Source organism: Anarhichas minor, unplaced genomic scaffold, assembly GCF_050575085.1.
Source record: "Anarhichas minor isolate MPS153535 unplaced genomic scaffold, ASM5057508v1 ptg000017l, whole genome shotgun sequence".
Classification (NCBI taxonomy): Eukaryota; Metazoa; Chordata; class Actinopteri; order Perciformes; family Anarhichadidae; genus Anarhichas; species Anarhichas minor.
This window is the reverse complement of record NW_027466463.1, coordinates 14,148,453-14,160,964: the sequence shown is the minus strand read 5'-3', so window position 1 is coordinate 14,160,964 and position 12,512 is coordinate 14,148,453. Positions and strand designations below refer to the sequence as shown.

Genomic DNA, 12,512 nt, shown 5'->3' with positions numbered 1-12,512 from the left:
TCACATATTCTATTTAAGTATTATTGAACCGGACACAGTGTAGAAATACACCATTACAAGTCCTGCATCCAAAATTTCAGCGAAGTAAAAGTACAGGCGTATTAACATCAAAATATGTAAAAAAGTATAGTAGCATAAAATAGATATACTCAAGTAAAGTATAAGTACCTCAAAATTGTACTCAAGTACAGTACTTGTGTTAATAATTAAATGACTGTTGTTAAAGGAGCCCAATCTACTCCTGTTAGTGTCTGTAAGAATTACATTTTTGGTTATTCCAACAGCTCGTACAACTGGATTCTATATGAACTTTACAAAAGTTCATGATCAAAATATACAGAAGTTTAGCAAATCCTAATATTTTGGAGGAGAATATGTAATTATGACATGTTTCGTTTTGTTTTTATCCTGAGTTAAAATATGAACCATACAGGTCATTTAAGAAGAAAAAAAGATTTAGTATTAAATTAGACATGCTGGAAACAGGTTTGGAATTTTATTTAATTAAATAGGCCTAACATGTAAATTAACAATATCATATTATTCTTTAAAGGTCTCAAAATACAGGAATTAGGTTGAAAACTTCTTTCCATGAAAGTTATAATTCATAATTAGCAAAACAACATCTACATCTATAAAATAAAGACCTCACTCTGTATCCTGTTTAATATTGGGCAAAAGGAATGACGTCACTTTCATTTATTTTCCCCCCAGACATGCACTAACCTTTTATCACCGTTAGATGTCACCCAGACGTTGCTGGAGAAAGGACATAAACTGAGAGTCCCTGCTTCTGTGTGAGCTCAACCAAACAACCGACTGATGATGCACAGATAACAGCATTATTTCAAGGTTACTTATGAAACCCAAAACCGAGCAGTTATGACACAAATTTCAAGTTTCACACTTTTTTTAACCTCAAAACTCTGCTTGATGTCAACATGTTCCTCTTTAAATGAAACCACTCAAAGCTGAGTAAAACAATACAATAAACTAGACTCTCATCTAGGTTTTAATTGTTTTTAATTATTGTTATTTTAAAACACAGTTTTGTCATTGAAGGTTGGGAAAAAAAACATAATTAATGCGGTCACTAAAGTATAAGATTCACATTCAGCTTTCAAAGGAATTCCATGATGTCCTGTAACATACAACATGAAAACCTCAATATTAAAAAACAAAATTATACAATCATTTGTGTGTATTGTCTTCGTATTGTTACTTTGAAAAGAACTCAAGCCTCCATGGAAATACATTTCAGCTCAGCGTGAAGAAAGAGAAAGACCTTTATGCAATCAAAATGTCTACATTTAAAATAGACAATGTTTTTTGAATAATATACTGAGTCAAATATAATGACCATTCTTTACATTTGTGTCCCTCAGGATTATAACACAGGGGCACCATGTTGGGGTGTGACCCCGGCTAAAAGTCTGCATCTGGACAACCATGACCAGAAATACGTTGATCTAATCAGTCAAACATGTTGGTTGTTTCTCTGAAAATGTGGCAGGAGCCAATAAACTGTTCTCCACCGGCATCGTGATGATAAGCCTTCTCTTTTTTTTAATTATTATTTCTCTCTCTCTCTCTCTCTCTCTCTCTCTCTCTCTCTCTCTCTCTCTCTCTCTCTCTCTCTCTCTCTCTCTCGCTCACTCTTGTCCTGCCCCATCTTCTGGCCCCTCTGCGCAATCTGTGCCTCAGCCACCTTTGGCACCAGCCCGCCCACCGGCACCTGTGCCAGGCCTGGCAACCCAAACCAAGACGCTCTGCTTGGCTCAGTTCAATTGACTCGTTTAGGCAATTGCACCCTGACTCTGATCTTTATGGCGGGTTCCTTATTTATTGCAGGCCTTTGTTTGTATGCAGTTTACTGTCTTACGTTGGAAACTCTGTTTACAACATTTCTACAGGAATCTAATTGTTCCTAATGGCCTAATTCGTTTCATTGTATCATTAAAATATTCAATAAATGTCCCCACAGGGCTCATGTGGATTATTTGTTGGTTTTCCTTATCCAACAAAATCATTAGCCTATAAGTAATCCTCTAACAATCCAATATTATTTGGATGATATCATTCTAAAATTGATCATAATAGGATTGCTATAATTATTTCTCTAAGGGGATTGTTTCCCTAAACCTTCTATATAGATTAACCCCGTTTTTCCCAAAGATGGAGGCTAACAGAAGCTGTCTGAATCCACTGCGTTTTTTTTGTGCCATTCACTGCTTATTCCATTTTCTCTTTCAGCTCAGTGACAGATGGCGAGTCCCTCTCCCCCAGGGGAAGCCAGTCTCTGTGAATGCGGCCGCATGTCAATCACCGGCTCACATGTGATGGCTCTTGCCAATGACGTGCCAGCCATATGGGCCTGGCATCAGAGCTGGTATGTAACCCACCCAGTCCTGCCTCTGAGGTGCCACACGGATCCCTCCACGCGCTTGGGCTGGGGATAGCAGCAGCAGCAGCAGACAGACAGAGCAGGGCGGCAAGAGAGGAGAGAGAGAGAGAGAGAGAGAGAGAGAGAGAGAGAGAGGGGTGTGAGAGCAGAACACAGCGCCTCGCCTGCACAAGCATCCGTGCACAGGGCGTGTGGATGTGATGCCCACCCGGAGCGAGATGGTGTAAACAAACCCGCTTTGCCCCGTCACTGAGCTCCACCACGGAGGTAGGTTGCACATCTCTGATCAGATATGAGAATATCAGATATGGATCAAGATTTGTTTTTCTCTTTGTGTGTTAATGCCTGTTGTATTGTGAGGGAGGAATTAGAGTGGCAGAGCATTTATCAAAATAAGGGACTATTTTTTTTTTCTGAAATCTCTCGCATCTTTTTCTCGCATGTGACGATTAGATAGATTTTAATCTCTTCTTACGGCTCTTTGTCGCCGCTCATATAGATCTAACGACGTTTAATAAGTAGATTTTGGTTAAATAGATCTATAAATCCACATTGATCCCTAAGAGATATGAGGTAGAAATAGATATTCTAGCACTGTTGTATTCATAATTTGCATCGTATTACTTTAGAAAATAAGCACTGGAGAGTAGAAAGAGTTTTAGTAGAAAATAGAAAATAGAAAAAAAAAGATATGTGTGTGCATATTTGTGTGTGTGTGTGTGTGTGTGTGTGTGTGTGTGTGTGTGTGTGTGTGTGTGTGTGTGTCTCCACGACGCGCGTCAGCGCACTGTGGGGGTAGAATTCTCCATAGAGATACACAGGCTAATTGACAAGGTATTGGTTGGCATTAATTACATTGTGCTTACAAGATTAGAAAAAAAGACGTCCTTGGACTCCACACGCACAGCTGAGCTCTGAATACTGGAATAATCCATGAAGATGTTACAGCTTTTTACAAATTTTTGCTTAAATAAATAACTTGTCTGTTTAGTCTGGATTATAGGTGAATCAGTGACACCATGGATAGAGGAAAATGCATCCATTAAGAAAGCTTTTAAACGAATTATCATGATAAAATATCACATTAAAACCTCCCGTTAAATGCAGCTTTGATTAACATGAAACGAAAAGCTTCAGTGAAATTTAAAAAAGCTCAATATATAAAGCACATTCCATTGCTTTCTGTTATACATGTAACTATACTCGTCTGAACGGGCTAAAATTCAGCAAAGGTAAATATCGTGATATGGTTTCTGTCTGTGGCCTGCGGTCTCGAGGGTCCAAAATGGGCTTCATGAACCCGCAGAGGTGCTGGCCCTGAAGGCACATTTCGACATCGTTGTATACATTTGCAACGATTCATACAAAATATATATATTTTTTAATCACAGAAACTCAAGTGAGCCCTTTTGGATGCATTCAATTGAATTTAAAGCAGATTGAATGAAAAGCCTGTTAATTCAAAGACATAAAATATTTGGGACCCAGTGGTCCAGTGCGGCCTGGCTGTGCTGGAATTCCTCCAGGTTGGTAATTTATTGGACGAAGGAGGGACCCGCACCCTTAATGCGTCCCTGGGGGACCTGCTAGCACCGCTCCCTGTGCCGGACTGCTGGAGGGCACAGACAGAGGCACACGTTGAGGCCAATGGGTGGCCCAGACTGTTGCTTTATGCCATCAAAATAATCCGATTTTTTTCACTTTTTAATAAAAGACTATTCACTCTTTGTGGAATCTTTCTTCTAGCAAAATAAATGGGAAAAGATCTGGATCTTGTTGTTAAGGCCCCATTTTCCAGTTCAGCCTTGTATCAATGAACTGGATTCATGTCAGGTCCGTTTCTTTTATTAATGACAATTTACGGATTAGTAATTGTAGTCTATTTCGCTATAATTGGTAGGGACATAGCAGCCTCTACGGCCTTCGTGCTTTGTCAGCGCAGTGCAAAAGAGTCCAGATAAAGTGTCGACTGTGTCTCTTGCAGGTTGCTTGCCACGATGTTGAGCCGTCTGTTCAGCGAGGTCCTGCCGGACGTCCAGAGGCTCGCAGCGGACTGGGCGGAGGACAATGAGGATGAGGATGGCAAGAACAAGGACGAAGAGCACGATCTCTGTGAACTCGAGGACGACGACCTGGACGAGCCCCTGGAAGGCAGCAGTCGAGCTGAGTCTGAGATGGCCGGCGACGATGACGAGGATGATGAGGCCGAGGAAGAGGAGGGCGACGAGAACAGTGGAGACAAACCCAAGAAGCGCGGCCCAAAGAAACGCAAGATGACGGCGGCGCGCGTGCAGCGCTCCAAGGTGCGTCGAATGAAGGCAAATACGCGGGAGCGCACGCGCATGCACGACTTGAATTCGGCGCTGGACAATCTGCGCAAAGTGGTGCCATGCTACTCCAAAACCCAAAAACTCTCCAAGATAGAGACTCTGAGGCTGGCCAAGAATTATATAATGGCCCTTGGGGAGATTTTACGCAACGGGAAACGGCCAGATGTGGTGGCCTACGTGCAGATGTTGTGCAAAGGCCTGTCTCAGCCCACTACCAACCTGGTGGCAGGTTGTCTGCAGCTCAACACCAGGAACTTCCTGACCGAACCGTGTTCAGATGGAGCCCGCTTCCACGTGCCCAGCTCTCCTTTCTCCGTCCATCCGTACTCCTACCGGTGTTCCCGCATCTCCAGTCCTCACTACCAGCCCGCAACCGGTGCGCTTAACGTGCGGGGCCAATCCTACGGTTCTGGGTACGAGGCCGTGTACCCGCCGGGTGGGACGTCCCCTGACTATAACAGCCCGGACTACGAGGCCCCGCACAGTCCTCCCGTCTGCCTGAACGGCGGACTGTCCGGCAGACAGCAGGCGCCCTCTGAGGCGGACAGGAACTATCATTACTCTATGCATTACTCCGGACTGACCACGTCTCGGCCCAGCCACAGCATACCTTTCGGGCCCTCGGGACCGCGCAGTGGCGGTTCGCACTCGGAAAACATCCCGCCTTTCCACGACGTGCACTTGCACCACGACAGGGCGGCTCCGTATGAGGATCTCAATGCTTTTTTCCACAACTGAGCCCTCACAATCAGACGCATTGCCCTTCTAATGACAATCCTATATAACGTGTAATATTGTTGGGAAACAAGAGAAGCGTCTGAAAGGATGAGAGATGAAGTCCTCTGATTACCTTCTGTGTTCTACTGATGTCATCCCTATACTGTTGTACTTCCTATCAACGTGTGTCCAGTAATACCCTGTATGCAGAATGAGCGCAATTGACATAAAAGATGTATAGGCCTAAACATGTTATGACATAAAGAACAGAAATAAAAAATAAAGTTTTATAACTGTCTGATATGATCGAACAATTATTCTTCTGAACATCATCACTATGGGGCTGTGTGGATATGTAGGCTTGAAGCAGTGGTTCTGGCTTTTTCAATAACAAATAATAAAACCTCCACACAAATATAAAAAAATATATATATATCATCGAGAGTGTTTGGCTGCAGTTAGTGATTAAAAAAATGATACTGAAAACAAAATGGATACTAGTTTCAACAGGCACGTCAAAAATATTTTTTGATCAAATCCAGTTTAAGGGTCTGCGGATTGTGCGTCTACAATGTTTAGATCACACAAATACAATTTGGCTAGTTTTCTGGTGAAAATATTTTATGTAAAATACCACACTGTCTATTGTGCTTAATATTTATCATAGTTTTAGCTTTACAGTTAATAATGTATAGACTAGGGGGGGAAACTAAATATTGGCATAGATTATAGTCACCTTGCACACATCACTATATATATTTTTTAATAAATGCCTCAGCATGCAGCATCTTAAATATCTGAAGAACACTGACAGACAAAAAAACATCTGAAATGCTGTATCGGCTAATTAGATTAACAGCTACTCATAATTAAAGCTTAATTCAACAAAATACTTGCTCTCAAATAATCCAAGTAACAATGGATATTGGGGAGTAGAGATATAGAAATAAAATACAATTAGCAGAGGGCACATTCAAAATGGTATAACTCTGAAAAGCCTGAGACAAAAGAATCACACTGTATTTTTTAGGCCACTTTTTGTTTTACTCTCACACACCAGGACATTCATGCAGCGTTGAACTTGGATGTGGCCTTAATTAGACTTACCATTCATAAGGACTTTATCCTGACAAATGTGATAAATGTATGTTTCCTTAGAGATCACCTCGGGGTGGAATTATTAAATTAGTGAAAATGAGATGCTATTATTCAGATCAGATGGACCTGATCTGCAAAACTGTCTGAACAGTAAATACACATACACAACACCAACCTATGTTCATAGTTCAGCAAGCTGCCACAAAGCAATTGAGATATTTTATGTACATTTTTCTTGTTTTAACAGAAAACACACATCTAAGGCATTGATATACTCAACAAAACAACTGATGTTTTAGCAGCAACAGATAGATTTTAAACTACAATGAGCTCTTGGAAACCAAGAGAGACTCACAACCCCAATTCAAAGAAAAAACAAATTTTTACCATTAGTTTTGTGTGTTCTTTGTCTCTAAGTCTTCAGTACATTCGGCAATGTAATAGACGAGTTAGTGAGTGAGCAAAAGGCCTCAGACACATGGAGCAAGAGACAAGATGTACTGACACTTGACATCACGTACACAAATGTGAATTTTCACATGAAGGTGCTCAGCACGGGGAGAGTGGATTTGGGCCTGGTCACATCAGCATCTGTCAGACTTCCCAGGTGAGTGTAAGTTATACAATTATCTTGGTCACACATTTAAGTAATCTATTAAAATAAACCTCTTCACAAACCACATCTTTCATCCTACCAAATGTTTTTTTTTTGGAAAAAAAGCCTGATTGCAAAAACTGATATTTTCACAGGCAGTTCGGAAAATATAAAAACTCTGTCTTTTTAACGTTGCAATAGATGAACATTCCTGGTATTTTAAACAATATTTAAATTGAATATTTGACACTTTGGCTTCATGTATAGGATAGGTCACATCATTGGTGATTTCTCAAATCAATAGTGGGAGCAGGCTCCATCTTTGGACCGCTGCCCTGGGTCCCATATGTTGTTGCTGACGTCCAGGGGAAATCAGCACCGGGCACCGCAGGGTGGAAACGGTCCCATCCAGCACTGACCAAGGCAAAAAAGGAATAGAGGAGAAGTAAGCAGATTCTACATGGCAAGGACTTACACTGTACGAATATGCATTTATCATGATTTTTTTTAACATTCCTAATTTGATTTAATTGTGGCCTAAAGGCTCATCTGACTCACCACATCATTGTTAGAGTTGGGCAGGTGCAAAATCAGGTGAATCACTGGCCCGTTGGTTTGAAATGAAGAGGGACATAATAAACTAACACATCCAAACAGACTCTCACACACCTCGCACCATGCAATCTAAATGGTTGCTAGCACCACTGATAATAAGTAAATAGACAAATAAATAAACCAATTTGATGTGATAATTGGAATCTGGTGATTAACAACAAGCAAAAATATACTTTTTATATTTTTGTGAGATTGTAAATTTGGTCATTTTACTTTTTTCTGTTCTCAAATATAACAGCTTTGCTTTCTGTAACATTAACATGATATCCTTCCACAGTTAGATTTTTGTCTAAATAAATCAGCTTTAGTTTAAAGGTGGGTAAATACAAAGAGAAAGGGAAATTAGGGGTCTTAAATATACTATTGTGCAATCTGAAGAACATCATTTACAGACAATTAAGAATTTATATATAGGCTACTACAAACTACTTTAAGTTTTTTAAAAGGTAACTGACATTTATCATTTTGTCCATTGACCCCTGATATCATTATTTAGACACTTTGGTTCACATTGAAGTCTTGATTGAAACTAACTTATTAAGTTCACATTTCTTTTCCCAGAAGGAGAGGTTTTTTACTGTTTTTATGACATCATCTTTTCGACCGAGTCATTAAATGCAATTAAACGAAAAATCCTCAGACACTTGTAAGAGTGCAGCCATTTGAATATTTAAACCTTTTGGTGTATTGTGGCAGGTTCAGGTCACCGTCAAATCTCTTAATACTGAAATTGTCTTGCTTCCCATCATCCCTCTGTTTCATGATTGGTCCACTTTAGTTTCCAGGCCTCGGAGGACAAGGTGGGAGACACCTTTCTGGTTTTACTTTCTGCTCTAACCCCTCAGTTAGTTCTTTTAGTGAGGAGGGGCGGTGGCTGGCAGAAGACTTGATGGCGGAGCGCGTTGCCAAGTCGCTAAATGTCTGAGCACCAGTAAAGCCAGAGACCAGTAAAGCCCACCATCACCAACCCCGGTGCCAGCTGCGCCACGTGGCAGCCAGGCGGACCCTGCCAAAGTGGCCCTTGTGGGAGGGACCCAGTATTTCTTTCCTAATTCACTCAGCATCTGTTCATTATTCTCCGCAGCTAAAGGAGGCTGAGTGTCCAAGCGCGGCCCCGGACAAAAGAGGAGACCTTTTTTTCTTTTCTTCTTCCGGTCACGCACTTTAGCACGAGAGACCGAGGCATAAAACTAAATGTTTCTGCTGTGTTAAAGACTTGTCACTCGCTTCTGCGGCAGACTTTTAAACTGCGTATGACTTTAAACCCGTGAAACTCACCTGTGGATCCAGCCTCATTTAGATCATTACATTTTAACCCCCAAAAAATAAATGGGATTGATTTATTAAAAACACATCTGATTATTATTGGCACTATTTTTTATTATTGTCGTTATTATTACAGGAACAAAACGAATTGAAGACGCAGTGCATTACCCCCATGCAGATCTGTATTGATCTAAACGAATTATTTTATGAATTCCTCATATGATGTGTGATTACTCATATTTTTCTGCTTTTGGACGCTCACTAGTGGGCGGATTTCATCGTAATGTAATAATAGGTATTTAAAATATCTATGACAAATTGGGTTTAACTGACGTAACTAAAGTCCACAAAATCAATTAATTGGGATCATATTCAAGCGTAATTGTTCGAATTAATGTTTAGAAAATACCATGCAATTACTGTAATTAAATAATCCCGCACAGAGCCCCATTTAACTGCTTTAAAAATGGTCAACTGATCCGCTAAAATCGCAGCAGTGGAAACACGCAGCACAAAGTAGGCCCAGGCCTACTGCACATAAATCTCCATCTGGAGAGTTTTACTCACATTTATCAGATTAGGTAAACATGTATCGGATTAATTATTAGAATTAATCTCGAAAAAAATATTTCACGGGACTAATCAGTGTCATAAACATAATATAGAGCGTTTTGGTGTGCGGAAGAGGACAGTGACAGAGGTGGGAACCACAAATAAACCAACATCAGAACAACAATTTGAATATTAAAAGATGAGTGACAAAGTCCCAGCAATCTCTGTGTATGTGTGTGTGTGTGTGTGTGTGTGTGTGTCTGTGTGTGTGAGAGAGAGAGAGAGAGAGAGAGAGAGAGAGAGAGAGAGGGGTGACAGGGGAAAGCTCTATGATGTATATGCAACATGTTTTATGTGTCACACACCACTTGAAGAGAGGGCAACAAAAACAAAAAACACCACTTAGACGAGCTTGTCTGGGTGCACACGGGGCTAAATTTGGGGAGTCACCTCCACCGCAATGGGCATCGGGTGCCACTGCATCATGTTCACCCACCCTGTAGCCTCCCACCATCATCACCACCCTGCCAGCCTGAGCGCCACGCCCCAGCTCTGTGAAGAGAGATGAAGCTGGCATAGGGAGAAATTCCACTGCATCTGGAACAATGGTAGTGTGTGTGTGTGTGTGTGATTGTGAGCATGTACTCCCTAAATGTCCATCCTTGCTTTAACTGTCTTTGTGTGTTACAAGGGGAAAAACATGCAGAAGGTGTGAAGGTATCACTATGGTTTTTTGGACAGACACACACACACACACACACACACACACACACACACACACACACACACACACACACACACACACACACAACACACTGAAACCAAACCACTCACAGACTTGCCATCGAGTACAAAAGCACACAGAGCCCATGAGTGAGGATTTGTCCTGTTTGATGTGTGTGTTTGCCCCAAGTGTGTGTGTGCAGTGTACAGTCTGTGTTGTGCATGGTAAGGTATAGAGGTTGTTGTCACTCTGCACAGATGGTGGGAGTGTTTTTTATTTATTTTTGGAAAGGGGGGGGGGGGGGGGGGGGTGAGGAAATGAAGAGGGGAAGAGGGGAGGAGGGGGGGGCCAGAGGGAAAGGGAAAGGAGAGGCGAGGCGAAGAGGAGGGTTGCGTCTCTGATGCTGCCATGCCACGGTCACGCGGGCAGCAGTAATTGGCCTCCATATTGAGGGGTTTTGCGGTGCTGCGGGGTGGGCAAACTCCCAGCTGGACCTGTCAGATGGTATTCAATCCAGCTCATTGCCCTCGCTCCTCTGCTCCTTTCTCCTCTCTTTCCCTCAGTCTCCTCTCCTTCTCTGGCATGTTCGCTTCTATTTGTTCCTCTCCTCTCCTCTCCCCTGCCCCCCCCCCCCTTTTACCCCACACAAAAACTTACATTACCTCCTTCTTTTCTTTCATCGAGCACCCATCACTAATTTCTCTTCCCACACAGCACTTTAACAATCCCAGCATATCACTTTTTTTTTTCCTCACCTTTCTCTTCTTTTTACTTTCTTCTCTCCAGTTTTTTCTCACTCGTGGCACATGGTCACTTCTATCTAACACATTCAACTTCTTAAAGTACATCACACCCTCGCCTGGCTCCTCCATCGCTGGTCACCCACATGCACACACATGAACGCACACGCACACACACACGCACACACTGTCTTCACATAAACACACCCCATGCAATTTGTTTATCTCAAGACTTACAGAATATTTTCCACCCCTGCAATTGTGTCTCTCTCTGTGTCTGCCATCTTAGAGTAAGATTTGACTGAAGACTCACTGCAGTCTCTTTTTTATATATCACAGTAGAGACTTCTTGCCAGATTAGGCCGTAAATCAAGTTAGAGGTCAGGAAAAAAAAGATGGATGGCTCGTCCAATCTTTTCAGTTTAGGTATTTTTAACACGTTAAAACTGAGCAGTAACTTGTGGCCAGAGACGGCTCTGTGACGCTGCCATTGTGCTTCTGGGAAAGTGAACGAGCAACATTTTCTCTGAATCCATCAAACAGCATTGCAATGCACTGACTTCCCTATATTCTACATTTTACCAAAGCATGCTTTCACATCCCCCAAATAGTAGAATTAAAAAAAAATGAAATATCCTTAACTGTGCATTCTGTGTGACTTGCAGAATTATTATTATAAGAGGAATATACAGAATGCCTTGCAGTCGCTGTTAGCTGTCAACATCCCAGAGGAGTTTGATCAGAGGAATTATATGGAGGGAGGACGTAAAGAAAAATGAAGACAGGATATAGTACAAGCTGTCTCTCTAAATCGGTTTTCTTTTATCCTGTGTTACATCAACTCTATTATTCTCTTGCCCTCTTTGCTCTCACTTCACACCTCTAATGAGTCTCTTTCTTCACTTTAATGTTCTATGTGTTGAACCTTTACGTGAAATGAAAAATAGGATATAGCTACTTCATTTAAACTATTTTCTCCATGTAGTAGAACATTACCATATATGAAAAAGTGCAACTACCAAAATAAACTGTACTGTAAGTGCAATTGGTATCTGCCAGGTGGGAGGATTTCATTTAAAGTTCACTGAAAAATATCCTGGTTACTGTCCATATGTTTCCATAACGTCCCAGATGTACGCACTGCACAGCTACAACATATAACAGTGAATAGACGTATACACTAAGTAAAAGTAAAAGAAGAGTATAGAAGAAGTAATAGCTTCCAAGTATTTAAACTGTCACACATCGCAGGGAATTAAACTTTGTCTTTTTCATAAATATCTGAATACAAATTCAAATCTGTGGCATGAAGATGAAAAAATATACCTAAAATAACGATAAAATCATTGTCTGCAGCTATGAGATGTGTCTTGTCCTTCCCGTAGACCTCTTTCTGCTGGTGTCTGCTGCTTTGAGGAATCAGCAGTGTGGGGTTGTAATGGACTAATGAACAGCTGTCACTGAATTTAAA

At 41.4% G+C, this 12,512-nt stretch overlaps 1 pseudogene; it reads left to right on the top strand.

Moving 5' to 3' along the window:
- The first annotated feature begins 2,368 nt into the window (after positions 1 to 2,368).
- On the top strand, positions 2,369 to 5,472 carry LOC142951644 (neurogenic differentiation factor 2-like; annotated as a pseudogene).
- Positions 5,473 to 12,512: the final 7,040 nt, after the last annotated feature.